The sequence below is a fragment of the Wyeomyia smithii genome, chromosome 2 (assembly GCF_029784165.1).
Source record: "Wyeomyia smithii strain HCP4-BCI-WySm-NY-G18 chromosome 2, ASM2978416v1, whole genome shotgun sequence".
Classification (NCBI taxonomy): Eukaryota; Metazoa; Arthropoda; class Insecta; order Diptera; family Culicidae; genus Wyeomyia; species Wyeomyia smithii.
In genome coordinates, this window is record NC_073695.1 from 186,842,924 (window position 1) to 186,870,772 (window position 27,849).

The following is a 27,849-nucleotide window of genomic DNA, read 5'->3' on the forward strand; positions in this document are numbered from 1 at the left end:
TTCAAATCTCAAGAAAAACGACCTAATGTCAAAAAAGAAAATTTGTTCAACTTTTTATTTTCGAATTTTAAAAGTTCTCTGCATTTTTTGAGCGGTAAAAACGTGGTTTTGAGGTATGATGGTCTAACTGGCCTAGCGAGTCAGTCATCAAAATGCTCGAATCTCGTTCGTTTTGGGATAGACTATGTGTTAGTATCAGTGGGACCGTATCACGATTATCCTCATTATTTTCCCTGTACTCTAACAATTGGATGCGAAATCTGTGTTGTGTCTGAAGGTCAACAGCTAATATTGCTAATATTACCTAGGCTTTGCTTTGTTTGCAATAATTGTCGTTGTTCAGCAGTTCTTCGTTGGTTACAATAGAATCATACTGGTTGGGTTGGCTTGGAAACTCTAAACATAGAAACAATAACTTAAATCATTGAATCGTATAGGCCAAACAACCAGTACTGCAGTGCTAAAGCTGGTTCTAATCCTAAACTATTCTCCAGCTGATCGGGAGTCGAACCCAATGCTCATGCCGTGTGGGAGAGCTAACCGACACCGCTAACCACAGAGCCGCAGGGATTAAGAGTTGGTTACGCACAAAGTAGCTTCCGCCAGTTGTAGAACCTATAAATAACATAGACCAAAAACAGGGTGCCCTATTGTGTTGTCAATACCCGTAGACGGAGAGCTCTTCGTCCGCACCGGTTGATGAGAGCGTGGGTCGACGTCGATTTTGGACAAGCTTTGGTCTCCAAAAGTTGAACAAAGAGGGTCCAATTTCATTAAAGCAACACTTGTCAAGTGTTCCGTCAGCAAAATAAGGTGTCTTTTTGTACTCCGGTCTGCAAGATTGATGGATGTCTTACTTCTCCCGCCCGGGCGCCTCTAATGACTAAAGAAGTTGTACTTACCATACAGTATTGGTAAACCGGCCGATATTTTCTGCGCCCCAGCTTCAACTGACAATAAAACTAAGGCGAAGCTTAAGCATCTGAGATTCGAAAAAGATTCGCAAAAATGGTGTTTGTATATGATCGAACAGTGAAAGATTAAACATTTAAGGTGAGGTGAGTAATCACAACAGACTGACAATTGTTTGTAATTATTTATCTGATTATCCATTATTCGTTTTTCGTGCATTTCGATTCGACAGTATGCCTTACCATCCGGATGGCAATTGATTGCATTATCGCATTTTTCTAATAAACTTCGTTCACGCGAGTATGCACTCATTGAATTTAATGCACTGTGTCGCGCTGTTGTCGATATTTATTATAAATACCCGTGGGTAAATTATACATTCTTGAAGTTGAACTTTTCTGCCAAATACGGGTAACGGTGCGTAGGTGCGACGGTAAAATTGTTGTGTAAAAACATGTTTCTTTATGTCTTCGGTGTGTTTCGCGGACGTTATAGGCCGCAGTAGATATTGCTGCGCGAAGCAGTTCAGCAGGTCGTACATCAGCGGAACGCCGATCGGTCGCAAATCCAGCCGGTCGATGCGATCGAAGAAAACTTTTGGGTTAAAAAAAAGCTTTTGTGGAGTGAAGCAGTAAAGAAACATCCTCGGAAAGAGATGTCGTTGCGCAGTTACATCGTAAGCAGTTCAAGGTGCGGTGGGCTTCGACTAGGTTTGGCTGGATTTGGAAAATTAGTTATTCAGGGATGAAATTCTTGTCATTAATGTTTGCTGAATATGTTGTATGCCATGAAAAGGGTATCAGGGTTGATTTATTAATAGTTTTTATGACTATTGAGTTTTTTGTATTCGTTTGCAGTTTGAAAAAAAAAAACATCAATACTCTTGCGTCAATGTTATGAATGTAATAACACTCTAACAGAATGCGTTCTAAGTTGTATACTTCTATAATCTAAAACACTTTGAACAAAATTTCTTTTGAGTTTTGGCAAACGTTTGGTTTAAAGTGAAACTTGAACTAGTAAAATAATAATAAATCCAATTTATTCTAACTAGTGCTAAAACGGTAAACGGTAACTTTGTCATTCAATCACACAATTGTTTTGCCAATTTCCTGTTCTAATTTGTTATGTATCCTGCAGTCAAATGTCATTGAAGTGTAAATGTTTCAAAATTGTTATGTATTCTCAAAACGAACTCAGAATTGGTAAGTTTAAGGTAGTAGAGATTTTCATTGATAAATGCAACGCATAAATTTATTAATAGGGTATCGAACGTCTTCGTCAGTGGTTTTCTTCGGGCCCCCTTTTGCATAAGATTGCTGCAGAAAAACTGCTGAAGAAAACCACTGACGAAGACGTTCGATACCCTATATCTGTGAAGACCTTTCTCAACATGATAATTTGCTTTCTTTCCATTCGTATGATTTTCGTCTGGTGGGTTTTAAACAAAAAATGTTTTATTTTGAAGATACATTTATGAGATTTCTTAATTTCATTTAAAAAAAATCTGCCATTTGACTTCACGATTTTGCAATGTTTGTCAGTGGACTGTCAGGAAAGGTATTTTCAATTTATGGATCATAACTGAAGATATTTGAAATATGTCGTTGAATTGTGATTATTGACGTAGAATACGTCTTACGGTAACATATACAGGGACCCAACTTCAATACAGGGATCCAATTTCAAAACCGAAAACATCGAGAACGTCACGAAAATTGTCCAATTTCAAACGTTTTAAATTCAGTCAGTTTCCAACCGATTTCTGTCATTCTTGCGACAATCGATTGGAAAATCATTTAAGCACCCGTCCAAATGCCAAATTGGAATCTGATTGTTTGAACTGTTGTACTATTGAAAATTGTTAAATAGTGTCGAAACGCAAATATCGACTTTTGATTGGTCGCTTGCTGCCTTTCCCCAAAAAGGACGACCGAATGGAGTACCTAAATAGCCGGGAATGCATTTTTTGGGCTATATAAGAGACTGTTTCTCCTCAAGCAAATCATTAGGGATGAATGACCGTTTGGGGTTAAAGTCCCTTCAAAAGAAATCAATCAATCAATCAATCAAGCTAATAACAGGCAGCAGCAGTGGACATCAAACCGATGGCAGTGGGCGAAGGCAGCGTGGATCAGCAGCAGGCAGTGGTATTGGTTACCTACAGTTCCTACCTCTTTCAGTTCGGCTTCCCTCCGATCTGAGTTGAACCTCACCAGCGGTAATCCAATTCAGATATCGTTGGGTGTATACAACCCGGAACTGAAAGAGACTCGCACTGCCAGGTGGTCTAAGAAGCCACCATCATCCAGCGTATGTATATATAAGGTGTGTGCACATAACGTGTGTGAAGATCTACAGAATGTGTGGCTTGCTATATAGCGTGTGCATATTTAGCGTGCCTAGCTTGCTATATGCGTAGATTGCTATGTGGCGTGTGTGGCTTGCTATATAGCGTGCGTGGCTAGCTGTATAGCGTGTGTGTATGTTTATAGCGTGTATGAATGTCTTTAGTACATGTGTGGCTTGCTATATAGCGTGTGTGGATAGTAGTATAGCGAATAAAATTTTTAATTTTTAATTGCAGATAAGTCCCCTCATGTTGAATTTAATTATCACTGTAAATCATTCAGAACTAAATAAAAAATTTGCCATGTTGAAAAAAAATTATTCAGTTGTCAATAAATGGCATTGACAAACACAATTAACCATTTTTTGACTTCAGCTAAGCCTCAAAGTTTATCTGAAGAATTTTTGAGCTAGTAAACCTAAATCACATAATTTTTCGCTCAAGTCTTACTATTTGCAGCAATCAGTTGTAAAATTATCTACACTATTGTAAAATGCATAAAATTGTTATTCGAACTGTTATACTATAGATGGGGAATGCACTATTTGCACTAGTGTCTATAACCTCTTCGTGGCCACTGCCTAAATTAAGATATCTTAGTGCAACTTGATACAAAAGACAGCCTCAAAACAATTCAATTGCATTCTTGTTCTGGATACGGCAGCAAGTGAAACCGGATAGCTGCACATAACTTCGGCTGTTCATTGTCGAAAAAATCAAACACAAGAAGGATTCCAAAGTTAGCTCAAGATGGCTGGAGGCTTCTGTAGAAGTTATTAAGTATTTTAAAATCTTTTCAAACTCCTGAAAACTTAAAAAACACACCAAATCAAACTCAAAATGCATAAAAACGCTACGAAAGGCTTAATATTGCTTCAAAACATAGTAAAGAGTAATTTCAATTTCAGTTCAGCGAGTTCTCAGGTAAAAATAAAGTATTTATCCCAAATTAACCTCAAAAAATTGAAAACAGTCTCTGAAAACTAGAAAGAAAGCATACAAAAATTAATGCTGAAAAATACCCTGAAAGTCTCGAAGGAGTCGACACAAAAATAATCTCAAATATAACATTGGTGAATAGAAATAAGTTGAAGGAAAAAAATTCTAGAAACGCATCTAAAAGTAAGAAAAAAAAAGAAAAGAAAGGCGAACCAGTCACAAGCTGAATGCCTCTATAATAAAGAGAAAAAAAGAAAAGCAATTGGGTCCTAACGTTTTACACGGTTTTCTGATTTTTATATATACACTGGGGTCGCTTTGGTTAGATGTACCGCATTTAAAAGATAAGATTCGATGAATTTATACCAAACTTATTTGATACCGCGTACAAATAATTTTCCGAACTGAGTAAAAATAATCCGCGTTATTGTATAAATATCCCTTTAAAAAACGCTCAAAAACAACCTGCGTAAAAAGCGACCCCAGTGTAAGCTTAAAAAGTGTTATTTTCTCAGCAAAGCGTGATTTTAAAAAATGTTTATCGTTGTCCTTTCAAAGAGAAATGCGTTACAAATCACTTGTACTTGTACTTGTGTGTATCGCTGGATGGTGACCTTATTATTATTATTTTTTTTTCGCAGCTGTACTAGGCTGTCACTTGTAGCGCTATCTGGTTACATGTTGTTAGTATTAAAAACTTTACCCAAGTTAGGGTGTCTGTCTGTGTCTAGGGCTCGAATCTTGCCCAAACAAAAAAATGGTCTAAGTTTGAACATTTTCGTATTTTGTTCTGCCGCATACTATAAGTGGAAGTAAAGGGTAAAGTAGGCATTGTTTTCGAATTTAGCGAAAAGTGGTCCTATAGATGGATGAGACGAAAGACAAAACTGATCGCAATGTTAGCTCACAGTTGAGTTAAAAGTGCCTCGACGAGTTATAACAAAGTTTATAAAAATGATTTCAAATTAGCTAAAAGGTAGAAAATTGTACCCAAGACACGACCGCATAGCCGACTCAGAATTGCGCACACTATTAACGAATGTGTTGTTGAGAGTGTTTCATCAATGAGTCATTAAAAATACTATTGCTTGCTCAGATAAATAAATAAATTAACGCTGAGTGTCTACTGTATGAGAATAATAAAACACTTAAAAAAAAAAATACTGCATTACTCGGTGTAAGAGATAACTGGCACGTTTTGTGCCGGGTTGTAGCAGGTAATATATGTCTGTCATCGGAAACCTTCAAGTGGTTGCGAAGCACTAAGCAATATCCCAAAGAGAGCTCCGTAACCGCAAGGTTACAGAGTCCGCTTTGGTAAGCAGGTGGTCGTGGGTTCGAATCTTAGTAGAATCAGGCCATTTGGTTGTCGAAGGACTTTAGCATGGGTTTATCCTCAGGCTCCCCACCACTTACCTTTTCCTTCAATCTGAATTCTACAGTACTCTTGTTGACTCTCCTTCTAACAAAAATAAATCCTTATTATAGAGGCATTCCATGAAAAATTAATAAAAATAAATATTTTTTTAGGATGTCCTTTCCGATTTCGCTGAAACTTTGCACAGTTGTTCTCAGTTGATAAGGAGGTCATTTTACTCTATCAGTTCTTCATGTAGACTCAGAACTACTCTTTCAGAAGGGCCTATCCAAAAATGTGACTGATGAAGTAAATATTTTGTATCAGAAAAACGACTTCCCGGACGAACACATACGATTCGCATAGATTCTCTAGGATTCCTCACATTAAATTCGTAAGCGAATACTCTATATATGGCTCTAGGATTCTTGAATAATAATCCTGAGTGGGAATCCTCTGGATCGTGTTTGCGATTCCTTTCACGATTCCGTCATCGAGTTGAAGGCATCCTGGGGATTCTTACTCAGGATTCTCTGCGTGTTAGTAAGGGTTGTTTGATTGAAATCGTGTCTTCAGGAAAGTTGTAGGTAATAAAAATGCGATTCTACAAAAAACATATACACCGTAAAATTTTTTTTTCTGGGCCAAACATTCCAAATGGTCACAAAATCTAAAATATCTTAAAAAAGTACCTATTTTGAAAATCTTTTTACGCATTGAAGACGACAATATGTACTACTATTTTTCAAAATTTGGTGATGGTAAAATGAAAAATAAAAAAGTTATGAACGTTTGAATATTTTACCATTTTCACTCAGAACTCATTTTTGAGGATTTTTTCTGTTGTTGTTATAAATTATCGCTAAGAGCATGATACAAATCCAATGCGCTGTTTTCATGGTAAAATTAACTATTCAATAGATCATACCTGCCATGCTATCTTATCTACCTATCTTATTTCCCAGCCAAATAGCTGCTATAATTACACGCAAAAGTTTAACCACAGACAGACGTCCAAGCAAGAACAACATTGATCAAAATTTCCGTGTAAATTTTCAAAGTAAATTGCGTTATAAATCACTCGTACACTAGCGCCGCCTGGTGACCTTATCTCTACAATACATTTTTTTCGCTGGTGCACGAGGCTGGCGGTACTGGTAGCGCTATCTGGTTACGGATTGCTACTACAAAAAACTTTGCACAAGTTTGGAACTCAGCTTGGACGTCTGTCTGCGGTTTAACTTATTATTCGAACTGAATTTTTATTTTCAACAACGGCTTTTACCTGTTAACATTCAAGTTCATTAAGCAGACAATGTGTGCAGTGAGGAAAGCGAAAAACTTATTTTTACCCGCAATCTCCCAACTTGAACCCGCCAATCCGTAATCCCGGAGATTGCGGGTTCAAGTCCCGTCGGGACGCGGTATATTTTTCCAAATCTGTATCATATTTCCAGTTCGCTTATTTTTCGCTTTCTCTACTGCACACATTGTCTGCTTAATGAACTTTAACTTATTACTTGGAGGGTAATTAAAAAATATTTTCCTTCGTGTAACAAATCTATTACTTTACAAGTAATAAAATTCTTCTCTTGTTGAGTAACAACCCTTACTGTCATATAGTTTGCACATGTTGCAAGATCACGAGTATCTAATAATAACCGTTACAACTACTTGCAAAACTATTACTCACTCCTTGAAAAGGTAGATGACAAATTATCCTCATCTCCAGTCGATTTACAACACACACTGTCGTGACTTGAATGAATTAGATCGCTGCATCAATACAAACACAGCAGATGATGTCTCGCTTACACATGCAACGCGGCTCTTGCTTGTATGTTCCCCTGCAAAAATGCATACAAGCGCGTAACTTTATTACTTTTTGGTTAATGGCATCTTAGCAGTAATTCCATGGTAAAGAGTCTTCGAAGCAGCTGCGGAAACTATCGGATAATAATATCCAAAACTTGAAAGCGATAAAGTATTCCAAGTCATCGCAACTAACTAACGAGTTTCGTATTTATACGTCTGCATGTAGACAAACTAGCTCTCTCTACGCGTCTTATTTTTAAAACCGTGTGATAGCGGGAATCGTCGCTGAGTTACGCATATTAGATTTCAATAGGGCCAGTATCAAAATGATTGATTATGTTACAAAAACAGCGCGTTGGATTTATATAATTTAATAGCAATAACAGAAAAATAATAATTTATAGATTTTATAGCAATAACAGAAAAAAACACCCAAACAAAAATTCTGAGTGAAAATGACAAAATATTCAAACGTCCATAACTTTTCTGTTTTTCATTTTACTAGATTTTTAAAAAAGATACTTACTGAGATATTTTAGATTTTGTGACAATTTTAAATATTTGGCCTAGAAAAAAAAATTTACAGTGTATATATTTTTTTTAAATTGCAATTTTATTACCTATTCCCTCAGTCACATTTTTGGATAGGCCCTTTTGAAACAGCAGTCGTGAGTCTACATGAAGAACTGATAGTATAGAATGACCTCTTTATCAACAGGAAACAACTGTGCAAAGTTTCAGCGAAATCGGAAATGGTCGATCAGAATCGATTTGCAAAGTATCGTGGACTTGCTCTCTAATAAAACTGGTGTGAGTAACGTATAAAAGTTCTCTACAGGGAATTGTAATTAGGCGATATTGATAGGATGGACAGAGGTTTGGTATAGTAAAGAAGTAAGCTTGAAACGGAAGGGTAAAAAACTTACACACAAGCACGGATATGAATGATAAGCGTATCACTTATTTCAATAGTGATACTGCCAATATTATGAAGTGCGGAGTACAGAAAACGTCTGGGCAATATATAGAGATCTAAGCTCTGGTCACAGTGATGAGTCCACACAGAAAAAAAGCAAAATCTCAAATCATCACGATGCTACCGCACTGCTGCTGAGATATGTGACTGACCGGCAAGTGCTTTGTTTAGGCCGAAAGCAAATTCGGAAAGCCAGCTAATACTGGCGCAACCCACTGCTGCTACTGCCGCAATCCGCTGCTGCTACTGCCCTAGTTCGCTACGCTTCGGTTAACTAGGTGTACTATTCTGTCGACCTTTTCAAGGAAAGCCAGCAAGCGACCAGCCAGAGGACGTAATTTTCGTTTCAATAAGGCTTGGCAGTTTTCAACATTTCAGCTACATTTTTCTGCATTAATGGTTACATGCAAGTATAATTTTACAATCGTTTGCTGTAAAAATAAAGGAATTTGGTTGGAAACAAACCGGCTTATAATCATTTGAAAAAGGACAAATTTCGTTAATAGATTTTTAATTTACACCGCTATGTAGCAGGCTAAAGAAAAACGTAATTCTGCGTCATAAACTTAAAACTATCTTTGAGACCTTAAACCACAAAGAAATGATTCCAATTTTACTATTTTACTTTAAGTATAACTGATAACGATTCTAAAATTTCTGTAGAATTTTTGAAACGACCTACTAACGTGTCGATTTTATCACGGTTAGTCTTTTTTTTTCAAAATTTGTAAAAAATATCTCTCTCAAATTTATCACAAAAAGCATTTCGCTTTTATCACGTTTTTGAGATACTTGAAAGATATTAAATAAACATGAATTTACACATTTAGCGAAGAAAAATTGTCAGCAGATTTTCAGATACCTAATCGTTTATTTCAAGAAAGAATTACATGATAAAACATGGTATGGATTACCGATAAAATTTATAATTGTTTCAAATCTGGCTTGCTTTTAAAAATGTTTTTCCGAGAAACATTAACTCGTTCGGGAGAGAAAAACGCCTCGAGTTATTCCGATTAATCCCCGAAAAAAAAACAACGAAAACCAAATAATTTTCAGGATCTGCTTATTCATGGTTCCAAGATTAGAGGTCTTAAAAGATACGGTATTCCGCGTGTTTAGTCCTGCTAGTAACTTTTTGCCTACAACAATTACAAAGTCTTGAAGTGAAATTTCTCATTTTTGTTCTCCGGAACCCCAACCACTAATGATTATACCAGAACTGGAGGAATAAAGAACTAGCCACATGTAATTTTAGAGCCACAGGGGCTCCAGCAAAGTTGTTCCATTAATTATTCTCCGTGTTAAAGAAGTTTCAATTTTGTGGTTAATCCACACAACAGAGAGAAACGAATTTTATTTTTCTCATTTTGGAATATAAAAATCCACTTTTTTCGGCAAAGTTGTAGCACATAAAAAAAAAACAACTTTGTTGAAGATATTCTACTTCTATCTACCTATTTTAATGGACTTTTGTAAAGTTTTCTTTATATAACCCCTAAAATTAATTAAGCCGTGTCAAATAAATGTTGTGTGAACAAAAAAAAAACCTCTAAAATCAATAGTGTTGAATTTTACTTTTTTGTGATTTTCTAAAATTTTTCAATGTTCTACAATATTGTTCGCTATAACGAAACGAACAATTTCTTCGAAAAAAGTTCATTTTCATCTCACATGTTTCTTTGGAGATTGACAATTTTCACTTGAATAATGCACAAATTTACACTTATTACTTTTTACTCAAAAAAAAAAAAGATCTTGGAGCCGTAGTGTCTTCAGCAAAATTGTTTTGTCAATTAATCTCCATTTTATAAATGCTAAATCTTTGTGATTATTCTACCTAAAAGTGAGAAACGAATTTTATTTTTCTCAGTTTTGCATATAAAAATCTGCTTTGTTGGTAAAGGTGTTGCACATTTTATAAGAAACAACTTTGTCGAAGACACCGTATTTTTTATTGCCCATTTGAATGAACTATTGTGAAGTTTTCTTGAGAATGCCCTTAAAAATCTTTTTTTCAATGTAATTTTTCATTGTGATTCTCTAAAATTTTTCAATGTCCTACACGCAAAGTTTTTCCGTATTACTTAATTAGCAATAACGTGAAATGACTCTTTAGGTAACAAATCTGTTACTTAAAAAGCAGTAAAGTTAATCTCCAGTCAAGTAACAACACATACTGTCACATATTTAGCACGTGTTACGGGAGTACGACTATCTAATAATGGACGTTTTAACCACATGCAAAATTTTCTCTGTCGAAAAATGCTCCCTTTTCATCTCCAGTCAAGAAACAACACCGTCGTATATGTTGTACATACGCTGCGAGGGCGACTCCCCCTGCCGCAGATTAATGTACAGCGTTTTTTAGAGCTGTACATTAACTCACGGCAAGACAAACCGTCATCGCAACTCAAGCCGTTCTTTCTATCTCCAATTCATCCGGTGTGCGTGTATTAGTTTGTTGTACGCATACGAAATAAAGAAATAATATGACAAGAGTTGCAGCATTTTTTCCCGTCATACAGTATGCAACCGTTGATGATTTCAAAGACCTGTTTGAAGATACAAAACTCGTGCCCATCCCGTACAACATTCGCAACTCTGGGCTCACGGTATTGCATATTTTCATTTCAAGTAAACACTGGGGAACGAAACAGTGGTGTTTCCAATTAGACATTTGAGGTTGACGGGTGAGATTCTTATTATGTGTGAATAAGGGAAACAGAAATGTACCTGATCCTTGCATCAATACAAATTCCCGACAGAATTCAGTTTTTCTGTTTTGGGTGCCCGGACACTGCGGAGTCGAGGGTAATGAACACGCTGACTACCTAGCAAGACAGTGATCAGCTCAGCGGTTTATTGGCCCCGAGCCGTTTCTGGGTATGTCCATTCCCGCTATCGAAAGCGAACTACTAACTTGGGAAGGGCTAGAAATAGTATCCCAATGGCAACATGCACAGGGTTGTAGACAAGCTAAACAGTTTATCTATCCGAACCCTGGAACCGCCAGAAAGCTACTTAGTCTAAATCGTAGTGACCTACGGATAATCACGGGACTCCTCACCGGACACTTTCCCCTTTTTATCATTTAAAGAAAATCGGCGTAGTGTTGAACGACACCTGCCGATTCTGCAAATCTGAACCAGAGAGTTCAGAGCATTTGCTTTGCTCTTGCGAAGCTCTTGCTTCCTCTAGGTACAACTTCTTAGGAAGCTACCATTTAACTCCATACCAAGTGTGGAGCTCTAATCCCAAACAGGTAATTAGTTTCATCAACTATGTTGTACCTAATTGGGGTACAGGTTTACAACAAAATAGTTCTACTCCATCAATGAGTAAGAGCAATCCGTAACCTGTGCACAGCAATCGGGGCCCGCCACAAAAGACAATCAGCAAGAATGTCGCAGTGGCATTTCAGTACCCAGTGCCCTTCAGGCATACAGAATAAAAAAAAATCAATACAAATGCAGCGAGTGAAATTTTGCTAACGCATACATTGCGGTTCTTGGCTATATATTCTGCCGCAGAAACACATACAAGCGTGTGGCCGTCATAATATTTGTTACTTTTTGATTATTACTTTTTGTGTATAATGCGCGGTCTTATACACAATAAGTAGATATTTGCAGGTTATGAAGATATATGTTAGTAAATTAGTGCATTGATTTATTAAGTATCGCAAATAACCGAAGAAATATAAGCATTAGAGTGCCAATAAAAATCGATTTTTCAAATATCGATTAACGGTAGCGCTCAAAAGTTTCGTCTTCTCGAAAAAAGTCCCCATGCAAAATTTTAGCTCGATCGGGCATCGGTAACACGTGCCTCAAAGCGGTCAAAGTTTCACAAAAAATATCGATGAAAAAAAACCACAGGTAGTCGAAATCGAAATTTTGTTTTTAGGTGCCATAGTCCATATGTATTAGAAATGCAATCCCTACGTTTGATTTGGTGTTAACTCAAAAAAAATTTTTTTTTTAAATCAACTTTCTGGGCTCAAAAGCTTTGTCTTCTCGAATAGAGTCCCCATGCCAAATTTCAGCTCGATGGGACATTGGGAACACGTGCCTCAAAGCGGTCAAAGTTTCAGGAAAAATATCGATGAAAAAACCCCCTCTTAATTAAAATGAATAAATAAAGAGGAACCGGCAAAATTTCATGTATCTAAAGACCAGAACTCCCCCCCCCCCCCCCCCAATGCATTAATTTACTAACAACTTTGCCGAACAAAGTGAATTCTTATATTCAAAAATGAAAACAATAAAATTCCTTTATCACTGTTTAGTGTATTAATCACAAATTGCTTCTATTCGATGGAAAAAAAATGATAAATAAACTTTGCTGAAAGCACTATGGCTTTGAAATCAATTATTTCGGGTTAAAACAATTTCCATTACGTTGTTGCAGCTTTGGAAACAGTGTGCGATGTCTTTCTACATAAACCAACCTGTTATTTTAGATGCTTAAAAATCGAAATTTTATATGGATGTTGATTATTTTTTTGCTGTTACACTAACGTTTTGGTTTAAAAAACACTATTGACAAAAAAATAGTGTTGTAAGGGTATCGACTCTCGTCAGGCTTCACCTATTATCGTCAAGGGACTAAATGATGTCCAAGATCGTTAATTTCTTGCATAATGATTCTCCATAATGCAGAGCATCTTCATGCAAAAGATTAGTTCTCTATGATTTCTCAACCCCCTCAACGATAATTGGACAAACCTGACGATAATAGAGTCGATACCCTATGTGGTTGGCGTACAGCCAAACTGAACCAAGCTTCAAAAACATTATTTCGAGTAATCTGCGTTCAACGGTCAACCACCCCATATATATTTCCTGCAACATTTTTTGTTATAATATCATTATGAACTATAATTTCGTTTTCATGAACAAATGATATCGCTTTTGCGTAAAAGATAGATTATTATTTTTACTTCTACTGGTGTTAATCTATTTTTTTCAAATGACGCTTGATTCGGTCTGGTGGCACGCCGACACAGTGTTGATATGTTCATATTTGTGGCACAATAATAATATGAGTAAACAAATAAACCAGTACAAACATCCCCCTATAAAAAATCACCAAAAATTGTTGATTAGAATAACTGCTACTATTTGATCTTGTATGTTAAGAATAAAAAATAATAGTAGGAGGGTGGTATCCAAGACACGACCGAATAGTTGACGTAGGACTACAATTATTTTATATTTTTATTTTGAAGCTATGTTTGATTCGAGCTCATTTTACTATTGTAGTTTGCGTGATTTATTTTAACCAATTTAAGCTCAACATCTTCCAAAAGGAAAGTATTTTGGTTCGGGTGGTAAGGGACCATACTTAAATGACGTAGCATTCATGGGGGGAGGGAGGATATCATCGTTTTGTGACAAGCTGTGACAAGGGGGAGGGGGGGTTGGCTTAAAATGGACGAAGCATTTATTTTGAAAGATCGATTTTTTACAGGAAAAATGTATAAATAATAATGTAAAAATACACTAAAACATTGCACAAAGTTTTGCAGCGAGAGCTGCCGAAATCTTTTTATCTGTGGTATTCAGAAATTTTCTGAAAGCTCTGCTACATAAACATTCGCTCGGATTTTCAAACACACAATCTGTTTTGAAAACAACAATCGTTGTTTCGTTGTGGCTTTTAATAGTGAAAATTACAAGATATTCGTTCAAAGCTGGTAAGTGCAGGGATTAGTTTTTCTTGCGGATTCCGGAACATTTTCTGTGTTAGTGTCAGACAGAAGTTGTATAAACATCTTTCCTTCTTGTACCAAAACACAAACCCTTCGAAGCTGAAAACATTAATCCAGAGCGAAGTTAACATCATATTAAACGCTGTCACAAGTGAATGAGTGATAAATAAATTGAATTGCACATGGAGGTTTTTTTCAAGTAATTTTTTTCTGTATTTAGTTACCACTTATATTTTTGTACGTTTTTCTTAGAACCGGGCGGAAGGGGGGGGGGGTTAATCGAATGCTACGTTTTTCCAGGAGGGGGTTAAAGTTTTGTGACCAAATGCTCCGAGGGGGTTTGAAAATCATGAAAAAAATGCTACGTCATTTAAGTATGTTCCCTTACAAGCTCGTGGAAAAAATATAGATAACGAATTACAATTTTAGTAGAAAATGTATATTCACAAAAAATTTGAAACTGACATAGAATTTTATGAACATGTTAACATTCAATTCAGATCAATTTAAACATTTAATCAGTATACAGAATCAATCAGAAAAAAAAATCAGTTCCAAGATACCAAAGAGCATCGAAGATACCATATTTGAAAGTTTTATATCTGTTATCGTCGAAAATAAACTGGGCTAGAGTGATGCACAACATTTGCCTCAGCAATTAATGTTTGCATAGCGTTGTTCCATTAAAAGTATGGTTATGGAAAGTTATATTTTCTTGCAAATGCTAATTCAAAAGAAAATTTCAATTGAAAAATACAAACTCTAATGTTGGAACTCTAATATCAAGATGAAACGAATTTGGTTTTCCTCTATACCGCCACCGCAGGATGCAACTAGTATTGTCATATTGGACTAAATTCATTTAGCTAGTAAAATATAATCATCAGTACAGCTCGTTTAACTACCTATTCAAAGATCTGCACGGAGCATTTTGGTTTTCTATTGTCTTTTAAATACCCTATATTCAGTTATTTGAATAAATCTGAAAAAAGCAGAGTGTAGAGTTCAAAAATAAACAACGCATTTTGTTGTCCCGGGCGGCGCAGCGTATTTTGCGGCACCCGAAAAATCATATTGAATTCTGATATTTGCTGCTATACGAAACAAGATGAAGAAGAAAAAGACAATTCAAACGGCAATTCGATTGTGTTCCACGCCCCACTGTGCATCAACAGCGGCAATCTAGTTTTCACTTGGCTTGACTGCACAAAAATGAATTTCGAGTTTTTCTGCACTGATAGACGACGAGTAACCAGCGCTCTGTTCATACATTGCTCGGTGCAGTACTGTTACCTGTGCCATCATATTCTCCTTCAAGACATCAGTTTTATTAATATTGACATATTTATTAACAGACAGAACGTAATACTGTCTGATAGTGGAGGTGGTTACGAACTTTCCGAAAAAGCTTCACCTTCAAGACATCAAAATAGTCTAGGCTCATGAAAACTAACATCAGTTGACCTATTGGGACGGGGAGATTCTGTTAAATTTTTTTTGCCACTGCTATACAGGATATCTCAGCAGGCAGTTGGTGTCTATTCATGAAGTCTGTGCCAGGCGTGCTCGCATATGATTGGTACATTGTTGGTGAAAATTCGACCTTGAAACTTTTATTCAATTTTCACTGTTTAACAATGAAGTGATAATGAAAATTGAAGAATCACAAAATTGTCCATCATTTTATCAATCCAACGACATATTGATTATTGTGATCCATCATGTGGTAAGATCAGTATAACCGTTTCAAATCTTTCATTCCGACGTTACATCTTGGTTTTAGTTTTCGCGGAAAGTATCTCGATATAGTGCGGTTAGACGTAGTCCTACTTCAAAACAAAATTTCCCAATCTAACCTGTCATCGACTACACCACTGTTCGGCAACTATCCGGTCGAATGCTTCCAATAGCGCTGGGTTCTTTGATACACATATGAAACGAGTTTTGTCTCCTCCGGGGCATCCATTTCTGGTCCGACCGTACGGTGGATCCATAACAATGCCTCCATAGATGCGGTATCCTCCGGACGGAATAATCACAGAATCGACTTAAGCTGTGGCCCCATTTCGTAAGGAGCAATAGTAGTAATCCAGGAAAATTGAATTATTACAGACCTATGACCATATAATGGAGTGGCCACAAACGCCAAAGCGGACTCCCAGTCCTAATTCGTTTGTCTTTTTTTTTCCGTGCCCAGTGTTTCAAATGAATGAAGCCGAAAATGGGACTTGCCATTCGTTTCCTCCCACTGGCCAAAAATAAGCTACATTCATAAGTACCTAGCACATACCCATTCAACGCGAGCTCGTTTGCTTAGGTTCGGGTTCACCAATAGAGCTTTAATGGGAGCTTATTTTGCGGATCAATTCTATTTCACGTGCGCGTTTTTGGATTAAGGAAAGCGGTTGCCACCGTTATGAATCGCCAATATCCAAAAGCAAGGCAAGAGGCTTTGCCGGTTGACTCCAACACAATGTAGATTTTACCATATTGGTATCGCAAGTACGAATGCGTTGGTTTGGCATCACAAACCGAAAGCATATAATGTTATACTACCTTACAAGTGCAACGATGACAATTTTAATAACCGATCACGCATTCATTAATATAAGGGATCTCTGGAATATAATCATGCAGTTCTCTTTCTTTTCAGTGAGTGGGATTATAGCCGGCCGGGCTTAGCAAGCGGACAGTGATTTATAAGTAACTTACTATTAATAACAGTGTGCTTTGTGGACCAGCCAGATCGAGTACTGCGTTGTTACCTGGGTGGTCCCCGGTCGAAGATTTGGAATTGCGATTGGAAGGTGATGTACCCGCATTTGGTGCAATAGCAGTTGGTGGTACACTCTTTACGGCAAATAAAAACATGACCAATCGGGTATCGGCATCAGCGATCGGACAGAACTTAATTTGGTTATTGGTGAGTAAACATTCCAGATACGAACCAATAGAAATCTGAGGTTATGATGATTTGGAATGAAAAGCCTAACGCATTTGCAACGGATCGTGAGATTTGAGGCACAATTATTGAATTCAACATACAGACGCTTGTGTCCACGTGATAACAGTTATATATAAAAAATAACTCAAGTGTATGGGAAGACCGAAACAAAAAACCCAAGGAATCTCAAGGAATAATCAAGCAGCCAATGCAATTTGATTAACGTTACGCTAAAATACACATTCGTATTCGTATTTCGTATTCATTTTCGTATTTTGTATTCATTCATTTAAACGGTTTCTGATAAATTGATCAATTCTTATCCTTAACCGAAACGCTACTGAAAGTGGTATTGAACAAGTGGCAATTGAAGACAACCATTAGAAAATAACACTGGTCAACATAGGTGTGGCCCTAAAGCTCAAACTAGAAAAAAAAAGAAAGATTGTAGGTTTTTAGCCATTCCTGTAATGCTTCTTCTTGATTGTTCTGAGTTGATAAAAATGCACAAAGAAGCACTGTAAGATGGCTAATTTGAGAATAATTTACCATTTTCAATGTACAACAATTCAGTAGGGTAAATATGTATAAAACGCCCCCCGGGGCATAACGCCCCAGTCCATTTATTCGGAAACACACAAAAAATAAGAGATGAGACTATTCAGAATCCGTAGCGGGTCATAGGACCAACCTTCTGTGCAAATTTGATAATTGTCACTAGCAGCAAAAAATAAACAAAAATCAATTTTGATTTGAGCTGCTTCAGATCTAATTTCTTGCAGCGTTTCCGTAACGTTTTTTTCTGATGTATAAAGTTTATTACCTGGTTTTTGTACTTATATATCTCAAATTAATCTCTAAGCAGCTGTATCTAGTGAAGAAACGATAAAAATTTTATAATTTGCTTGAGTATTCAATGCTTTCTGCTACACTACAGCTCGCGGACAATATGCCCCACCGCTAGCCCGGCTGATTTGTTCATTGCTTTAGCGCTGTTTCACTTCGCATGCTGAGCTGGCCTATGAAGCTACTGCATGGGGCATATTATACTGCATCTGGGGCGTTTTGCCCCGATAGATTGGAAAGCTTGCAATTTAGTCAATTTTTTTAATAAAATTATGGCGTTTTTGTGTAACAGTAATTACAAAACAAAGTAATAGCAGTGCATTACCAACTAAATAGTGTATCAAACTGCATGAACGATTTGTTGTTTGTGATAAACATAGCTACAATATTGACGATGTTCCTTAGGGGGGGCGTATTATACCTGTTTACCCTAGTTTCCGTTTTGTATAAATCAATAACGGTGCTGGCTACGGCTTTACTATCGGTCAGAGAAGGATGAAGTGTTACATTCGTTGTTGCAGACTATGTACAAATATTAACCCCAAAGCGATCCGTATCGTCTCCAACATTTATGCTATAAAAAAGCAAATCTTTCTACAATGTCTGGAAATTAAAGTCTTCTAAAAATAGATTTACAAAAAATACCCAGCAGGTTTTCCCAGCGGTAATGCAGACAAATTATTCTCGAGCAACTTGTTTAAAATGCCACTGCCCGACAGAACAGGATTTGCTGGACTAATTCGTAGCTGCGCAACGCAGCAACGCAACGGCAAGGTTTTTCGAGCAACCGATAATTACTTATGCGATTGGTCTTTCGATTCAAATTAGCACTGATAGTAATTGAAATAAATTGTTTCTAGCACCTGCGCATAGTCGCAGCGACAGCGCAGGTTTAGAGCAGAACCAGTCGACATAATTCCATTCCAAAGGATACCTAGCGAGTAGAAGGCATGCATGTACATCATAGCTTAATAAACTAGGCTGCAGCCCAATGGCTTGATCTCCGCCCGAGAATGACATAATCTAAAGCTTGTGAAGCAGGTGACTGTTAATTCGCCGCTACTTGTCTAACCAGTCAGCGGGCTTTCATTGCACTGCATATAAATATGTTATTAATTGTCTTAGATAGCGTTAGTTATTCTCTTTCATGCATATAATTTACATATTGCAGCATGGTTTTTGAGCCTAAATAGTTGCACCAAGGATAGTTGATATGGAGTTTTAAAGACCTTTTAAATCAACGTTAAACATTAAAGAGAGTTTGCATGTAGGGGAAAGTAGGTAAAGACGGACACCCTAAGGTTTAATCTAAATAATTACTTAGGTATTGCTATTTAGATCGCAGTAGTCATACAAATTGAAACTTCAGGTCATTTGTTTTCATAATCATTTTTGGTATTAGTGAACTTCCTCCAAGTTTTATGTGTTTTGGGTCTTCAAAAATAAGACTACAAATTGCTGTTTTTTGACATGGTTGGGAAAGACGGACACTTGGGGTGGGTAAGATGGACACTACGAAGGTAACGGTGGACACTCACAAAAAAGATGTAGTACGTTAAGTATTCTTTTGATTTATGTGTTAAGTGATGGCCATACATTACTCTACGTTATTAAAGTCCATCTATACATCACGTGAACAGTTTGAGAGGATGGGTTTCGATGAAGGCGAAAATTCTCCGCCTATATGGCCTGTTCTAACTGCTAAGTGATTAATATCTGCTGGTTTCTCTCGCGGGTGTACTTGGTGAACATCTGTAGTACACAACAGATGCTACATGTGAAAATTTTTGGAAAATCCGTGTGTCCATCTTTCCCTACCTTAGTGTGTCCGTCTTGCCCGACCTGGTTGTAAATTTTTCAAACGATCGTAGCTCTTCATCGGAACATCGAAAATCTGCTGGATTTTCACTAGAAAACCGAGGAAAGACTAATTAATCACTTTACTATTGTGAACAAATGAAAACACGTAAGTTTCACGAGTTTTTCACTATTTTCCGTGGAATAAAAATTACATGAAATTGCGCGTTCACGAAAATATTCTTTGTTTTACTTACAAATTTGACAGTTTGCTTGCTGAAAACCGATAATGCAACTCAAAAGCATTAACACACTATAAAGAAGGTATTCGCATCACTCAACTATCATAATACATTCTAGTTTGTGAAATATTGAAAGTGTCCATCTTACCCGCAGTGTCCGTCTTTACCTACTTCCCCCTAAAAATCTGCTGTAAATGTGAAGTTTATTAAAATTAGTGTTAGCGACAACGAAGCAGGCGAAAAAAAAGAGTCGATGTCAGTTTAATCGGATTGTTAACGGTGTCCATCAAGCAGATATTCACACTAGTGCTAGTCACAGACTGATTCATATCGGTCATTTCCACCTTCGCGTGGTTCGAAATGGTATGAAAGGTATAATTCGAAATGAGTCGGGAATATAAATGAGTATAAAAATTAAGCACAATAAAAATAAAATCGCTTCCACATCTTGTTCAATGAAAGTGGTTCCTCGCAATGTGTGGTAAAATATTATTATGGACAAAATTATTTTAAAAAGTTGGTTCAATTTTATTTCCAAACTCAGATTAATTACTTTTATCGTTCTGATAAATGAATTGTTGCTTTCCATTTTTGAAAAACTTTCGAATGGTTTACTGTACTATATCATCCCTTCGAACCCAGGCTTGAGTAAGTTAGTAGTTTATCTTAAAACCTCGCTGTGGATGGCAGTAAGCTCGGTCTGTTTCAGAGTGTAAAAAATCGAAATGCAATGGAGGCGAGGGTGCCGATTAACTGCCAATTTTGGAATTGGCAGTCATATTCAAGTTGTTGGGAAGTCTTCCTACACACGAACCGAGCCACTTTACAACTTGCTTGTTTATGGAACGAACGGCACCAATTGGTAAGTCTTGTAACCAACAGCGGGAAGTAGGCAAACGAAAACAGGAACTGCCTGAATTCACCTGAAAGTAAGCGATAACCTTCCTCATATATCGAACCACAAGTTAATGTATACTACAATATAAGATAATCGAAAGGTGGCCCCATGATTAAGAAAGGGTTTATGATAACGGTAAACACAGGTTTTGCCGCAGAGCTCAAATTAGAAAAAAATAAAGGATAACAAATTTTCAATCATTTATGTGAATTTTCGTGAATTTTAGTTTTAGTTTTAAGGGTTGGTAAACGGCTGGGCAGTGCGTACCGGCAGTACACCCGTACTAGTTGGCATGAAATAGACCCCAGTGTGGTCCAAAGCAATGCCTAGCCTCCTATCCCTACCTACACGTGATACCGACTGAGCTACGAGCAACAAAGGGAAGATCGGTGAATCGATGGGAACTTGGTCGTTTGTTGACAGGAAAGGGGGAGTTGTTCTCTTGCCTGAGCGTCTGTTCCCCAGTTCCCGTCGCAACACTAGGCATCGCAGCCCTAGTAAGGCATACTGAAATAAATATACTACGAACAATTCAGAGAGTAATACGAATCGGAACAATCAGTATGGACCTAGGCAAACGAAAAAGGACAACGGTTAGAAACTTGGCACTTGGCATGTAGAGTCCTCACATATCGGCACTCACGAACCGGCACGCGCGGGCATCTTGGCCAGAGAGCTACGGAAGGCAAAAGTAAAGGTATCAGCCATACAAGAGGTGCGTTGGCCTAAAACCGGAGAACGTGAATTCCGGGCGGTTAATCCGACCGCTGGCACTTCTTTCAAGTACCACATCTACTACGGTGGCAGCGACAGAGCGGAACAAGGCGTCGGTTTCGTGCTACTAGGAAACCAAATCAAGCGTGTCATTAGGTGGAGGCCTATTAATCTAATGCGTATTGAGGATCATTGGCAGATTTTTCGATTACAGCCTTATCAACGTGCACGCACCGTCAAACGATCAAACCGACGAAGTAAGGAGGAGTACGTATGGAGAGTGCCCACAACATGAAATAAAGATCGTCATCGGAGATACGAACGCACAAGTCGGACAAGAGGAGTTCTTCCGTCCCGTTATTGGTAGCGAAAGCCTTCACTCTGCCACCAACGACAACGGCTTGAGGTTCGAGATCTTCACCGCGGCCAGGGGAATGGCCATCTGTAGCACCCATTTCGCACGTCTGAACATTCGGAAGCTCACCTGGAGACATTCCAATGGAGAGGCCTGCTCCCAGATTGACCACATGCTGATCGACGGACGGATTTTTTCGGACGTCATAGATGTGCGGTCCTTTCAAGGGTTAAACATCGACTTGGATCACTATCTCGTGGTAGGTATGATTCGGACCCGGGAGTCCAACGTATATAAATTGAGATCGACGAGGAAGATACGCTCGGACATCCTGAAGTTATCAGCGGAAGGAGTTGCTGCGGAGTATACTCGGAAAGTTGATAGATGGATCGGTGAATCAGCTGGAGAGGACCTGAACGAGCAGTGGAAGCACATCCTCCATCCAGCTGCAATGACAGAGGAGAACCTGATTACCGTTAAATCGCAAGTGGCCAAGCGTTGGAAGAGCAAAATCATTTCAAATCGCCTGGAAATACGCGAAAGTATAATCGACCATTTTTGATTTGAATGAAACTTTGCACACGTATTTGGCTTAGCAAACTGAGCATTTTTCACAGGTGGAGAGATTTTTTACACCCATGAGTTACATTCTAAAAGGGCGTATGCCTTTTGGCATAGGTTTTATTCGAAGCATTGTAGCCCAGAAACCGTTGGTTGTATAGAAAAACTGTCTGAGAATGAGTTGTAGGGAATTAAAAATGCACCATAAAAAAAATATACACTGTACAAAAAAATTTTTTTTGACCAAAAAAAAAATTAAAAATAAACATTACATTTAAATTAAAAAAAGAGAGTTGAATTTTTTTAAATTTTTTTTAAAGAAACTTGACGTTGATACGAAACTTTTAAAAAAAAGTCTAGGATGGAGAAATGAAAAATAATTTTTTTATGGCAGATTAATTTTTTATGAAAATTCTAATTCAAACATTTTTCAAAATATTTGTATTCTGATGATTTTAAAAGATGCAGAGAGTCATTTTGAATACAAAAGCTCTTGGTAGTAAACATTCTAAAGGCATTGGTTTTCGAGTTATTTCTAATTTAGGCTCGAAAAATTTTAATTATTTAGAAAAATACACGTTTTTCTTAATTTGTCCATGGTTCTCCAGCAAAAACCATACGTTCATTGGAATGCTTGATCAAAAATAAACAATTCATTCTTCGACAGCAAAACGATTGGGCGAACGGTTCTCAAGAAAAGAGTTAAATGTTCTAAGTGATATAAATATATATAAGAATCAAATATGTATTTTCGAGTTTTATTATCTTAGGAACATATTTTTCTATGACATAGATACTTCACAGAACTAGTTTCACCTTATATTTTATATACATCATAAGTAAATGATTCGTCATCTTTTGAAAACAGCTTCGTTTGTATCTTATTTTCTGAAATCGGAACAAAAGAGTAATACTTTTGTGTGGCAGCTATTATTATAGATTTTTTGAAAATATTGCTCCATTCTGTTACTCCTTGTTCATATTCTTCATATGATACCCAACTAAATGACATTTTTGATGAATTTTTATTACAATCATACAATTCTTTTGCGCTTGTAATGGGATGTTCGCAAAAAATGCCACTCTGCATCGACCTTATATTTTGTTTTGAACTTGCAAAGACTTGCAAAGTTTTTTCTATTTTTATATTGTGAGGCAGCTCCATCAGACAATAATATCGCTTTTTTCAACTCTATTGTTGTTTTCAAAAAACTCATTAATTTGGCAATGAACACCTGAACCGCAACAGTATCATGATGGAGTACTTCCGATATTATGATGAAGCTGATATTCTTAAGTATTCCAGATTCTGAATAGTAAACAACGAAGGGATAAATGGTGACTTGACTATCATTCCAATAACTACACGAATCACAAATTGATAAAGACGTATTAATATGAGCTTGACGGTTCAATATTTTTAATTTTGCAATAACTTTTTCGTTTAATTTGCGTAAGCTTGATGAGCACCGATGATCAGGAAAGGGTTTACAGCATTTGGGCTTGGTGTATTCCATTTTCACTTTATTCATCTTCACAAAATGCAAACTGTTACTAACACATCTGGAGTAGTGCAATCGTATTTATATACGAAAACAGATATCATAGGTAACCCAGTAGTTATTGGTTGTGTACTTTACAAACAGTTATTATTAGTAAACAAGTAGGTAGTGTTGCACGGCAAACATATTTTTTATAAAACATTCGGCAAGGGGGAACGCGTAGGTAGGCTAAGGTTTAGCGCTTGAGTTATTTATCCAATCGTTTTGTTGTTAAAGAATGAATTGTATATTTTTGATCAAGCATTCCAATGAACGTATGGTTTTTGCTGGAGAGCCATGGACAAATTAGAAAAACGTGTATTTTCCGAAATATTAATAATTTATTGAGCTCAAATTTAAAATAACTCGAAAACCGATGACTTTAGAATGTTTACTACCAAGAGCTTTTTGATTCAAAATGACTCTCTGCATCTTTAAAAATCATCAGAATACAAATATTTTGAAAAATGTTTAAATTAGAATTTTTATAAAAAAATTAATCTACCATAAAAAATTATTTTTCATTTCTCCATCCTGGACTTTTTTTTTAAAAGTTGCGTATTAACGTCACGTTTCTTTGAAAAAGAAATAAAAAATAATTTTACCTTTTTTTTTTTTTAAATTGAAATTTGTTTATTAATGTTTATTTTTAATTTTTTTTAGTCAAAAAACTTGTTTTTTGTACAGTGTATATTTTTTTATGGTGCATTTTTAATTCCCTACAACTCATTCTCAGACAGTTTTTCTATACAACCAACGGTTTCTGGGCTACAATGCTTCGAATAAAACCTATGCCAAAAGGCATACGCCCTTTTAGAATGTAACTTATGGGTGTAAAAAATTCGCAAACTAAATACATGCGAGCGAAAGTCTTCAAGGAGACATCAGTCTCCCAACTCTAGTCTCTGTAGACGAGTTCGTGTTCTTTAGGTCATTGGTGATCGCCGACGCGACTTTTTCCCCATGTTAGGGGCGGCGTACAACAGCGTCTGATCTGGAGAGGACGGCTGAATCATGAAACGTGGTGTCTTGCCAGCTATATCAAAGACGGCAGCCCCGTCGCGAGACTAGGTATCGCAGCCCTAGTAAGGCAGCATACCGAATATTAAATACTACGAACAATCCAGATATAAATACGGAACGGATCGCCGACAATAACACCAGCACAGAGATCCAGAGACGCATTCAGGCTGGAAATCGTGCCTACTTTTCATTTTGGACGACGGAGAATGCCGACGGTGCATGAACCACGAACTGCACGCGCACGTGGCATGACCTTCCTAAATTCCGCTTATAAAATTCTTTCCCGTATCCTGTTCTAGTGACTGAGGCCGTTGCAGGAAGCCTTTGTTGGATAATACCAATGCACTTTTCGATCGGGACGATCTGCAGCAAACCAGATGTTCACCTTGAAACAGATCCTCGACAAGTATGGAGAACACAACTTGCAGACACATCTGTTTAAAGACTTGAGGGCGGCGTACGATACAGTGAAACGCAACGAGCTGTGGCAAATAATGCTTGAACATGTTTTTTTCAACAAAACTCATTAAACTGTTGCGTGCGAAGCTTGACAGTTCCACATCAAGCGTCAGGATAGTGAGCGAATTTTCGGATGCGTTTGTGACGTTAGATGGTCTGAAGCAAGGGGACGGGCTCTCGGACTTGCTGTTCTACATAGCTTTAGAACGTGCAACACGAAGAGTAGTTGTGCAGAGGAGCGACATCAGCATCACGAAGGCTCACATGCTTCTGGGCTCCGCGGACGACATTTTAAGGAGTTGAGGAGGCCTTTACGGCTCTCAGAAGGCAAGCTGCGAGAATTGGACTCACACTGCCAAAACGAAGTACATGGGTCTCCGGTGGAGATGGTTGGGGATAGTTTTGAGTGGTTGACGAATTTGTTTATCTTGGCACTCTCGTGACATGTGACAACGAAGTGAGCCGCGAGGTGAAGAGATGTATTGCGGCAGCGAATACGGCTTATTACGGATTTTGTAACCAGCTTCGGTCTTGTAGTCTACAGATCCGTACGAAATTTGCGCTCTATAAAACTTTGATCCTCCCGGTAGCGCTCTACGAACATGGATCGTGAATGTGGAAGGAGGTCAATCGACGAGCGCTTGGGGTCTTCGAGCGCAGAATTCTGCGATCAATACTCGGAGGCAAACTAGAAAATGGGGTGTGGCGCAGGCGCATGAATCACGAGCTGTACGAACTATACAAACACGCTGATATTAGCAGATGAAACACAGCAGCTTACAGTGGGCTGGTCATGTAGCACGGATGGCGGATGAGCGACCGGCAAAGATAATATTTAGCAGAGAACCGGATATAGGCCGACGACTTCGTGGCAGACCTCGCACGCGCTGAATGTGTGCTGTCGACGAACATGCCAGAGCAGCAGTAAGGAAAGACTGGAGAGGAGCAGTCCATGACCGAGATTTGTGGAGGCGTATTCTGAATTCGGCATAGGATCTCAACGATCTGTCGCCATAAAAGTGAAGTATAGTAGGTAAGTCCTTTCAAGTCTCATTTCATTCTGCTTTTCATTTAGAGTTAATTCCGAATTTTATCAACATCCATTTCATACAGTTCATTCTCAGACAGTTTTTCTGTACAACTACGGATTCCTGAGTCACAATGCTTAAAAAAGTTTGCACGAGCGGAAAACACTCGGAACACAGTTTGCTGAGTAAAAAATGTGTTCAAAGTTTCATTCAAATCAAAAATGGTCCATGTTCGACGATAGATCATTTGGGTTGATTTTGCTCGCTAGCAAACATGATTTTTAATCTTCAGGAAATTATTATGAGAAGCTGATGTATGAGGCTTTAATGAAGTTTCTGGTTAGAAGCAGTTTATATCCTCTCAGGCTAATATTAGACTGAATATAGGAGCACCGAATTAAATTAGACGTTCTATGTTATGTGAGTGCTAAATTGTTGTTTTTTAGCTCTGGCGGTGAATTATGACGAATTAGGAAAATACCTTGGTGAAAAAAATTTAAAAAAATAGAAAAAAAAATGTCGAGTCGCTATTTTTATTTATTACTTTAATAAATGTTCAATTGCAAATATAATACATAGTATTTATATATTTAAAAAAATCAAATGAGACAAGAGTGCGCTAATTTTAAAAAGTGTTTATTCTTTGAATGACTTGAGCGTCCTGTTTTGCATTATAACAATGGTTAGAACTTCATATACAAAATGTTTAGGTTGATCTTCTGATTATAGCTTTGTAGTTAATTACCAACACTATGAATTCCACTCATGGATGTTGTTATGGTTTGATTTATTGTAAAACCGAACGAACCTTTTTTTTTCAAATCCACACCCACTAATCTATATTAATTTCGCTGCTATTATTTACAGGTAGATAGAACGTCCGATTAGGTTCAGTTGAGATCCCGGTGGCGATTCCGCAGCTAAATTTGTGATGCAGGAAACCTGAACACCGCGTCCGACTAGTCAACACATCGTGACGCGATCGCGACGAAACAATAAACCAACAGAATGGAAGGAAAAGAAACCAACCCGCGCGAAAGCGAAACGGCAACAATAATAAACGCACGTGGGTGTTTAGCTGGTTTTCTACCGCTACCTTCCGTTCACCTTGTGCTGTACGATGGGCTGTCTGCTATAGCAAATAATAAATACACACTCAGCTTCAGTAGGTATCGAAACGAGGAGCAAGATACTCGTTATTGCCTTATATAAAAACAAAAATGACAATCCACACGTCGCGTCTATGCATGCCGCTACTGCAAACCGATGCACCGTAACCGCTCTCGTCGATAAACGGTAAAAGAAGCCAACTTTACTAGCTGAAGAACTGTGACAAGCAACGCTCTCTAAAGCGGTCAAATTTAAACAATTATATT

The 27,849-nt window shown here is 37.5% G+C and overlaps 1 long non-coding RNA gene across 1 annotated transcript; it reads left to right on the forward strand.

Moving 5' to 3' along the window:
• The first annotated feature begins 1,390 nt into the window (after positions 1-1,390).
• Positions 1,391-27,822, forward strand: LOC129723646 (uncharacterized). Its single transcript, XR_008727782.1, has 3 exons — positions 1,391-1,602; positions 16,719-16,988; positions 27,341-27,822. It is a non-coding gene; the product is annotated as an uncharacterized LOC129723646 (long non-coding RNA).
• The last annotated feature ends 27 nt before the right edge of the window (positions 27,823-27,849 follow it).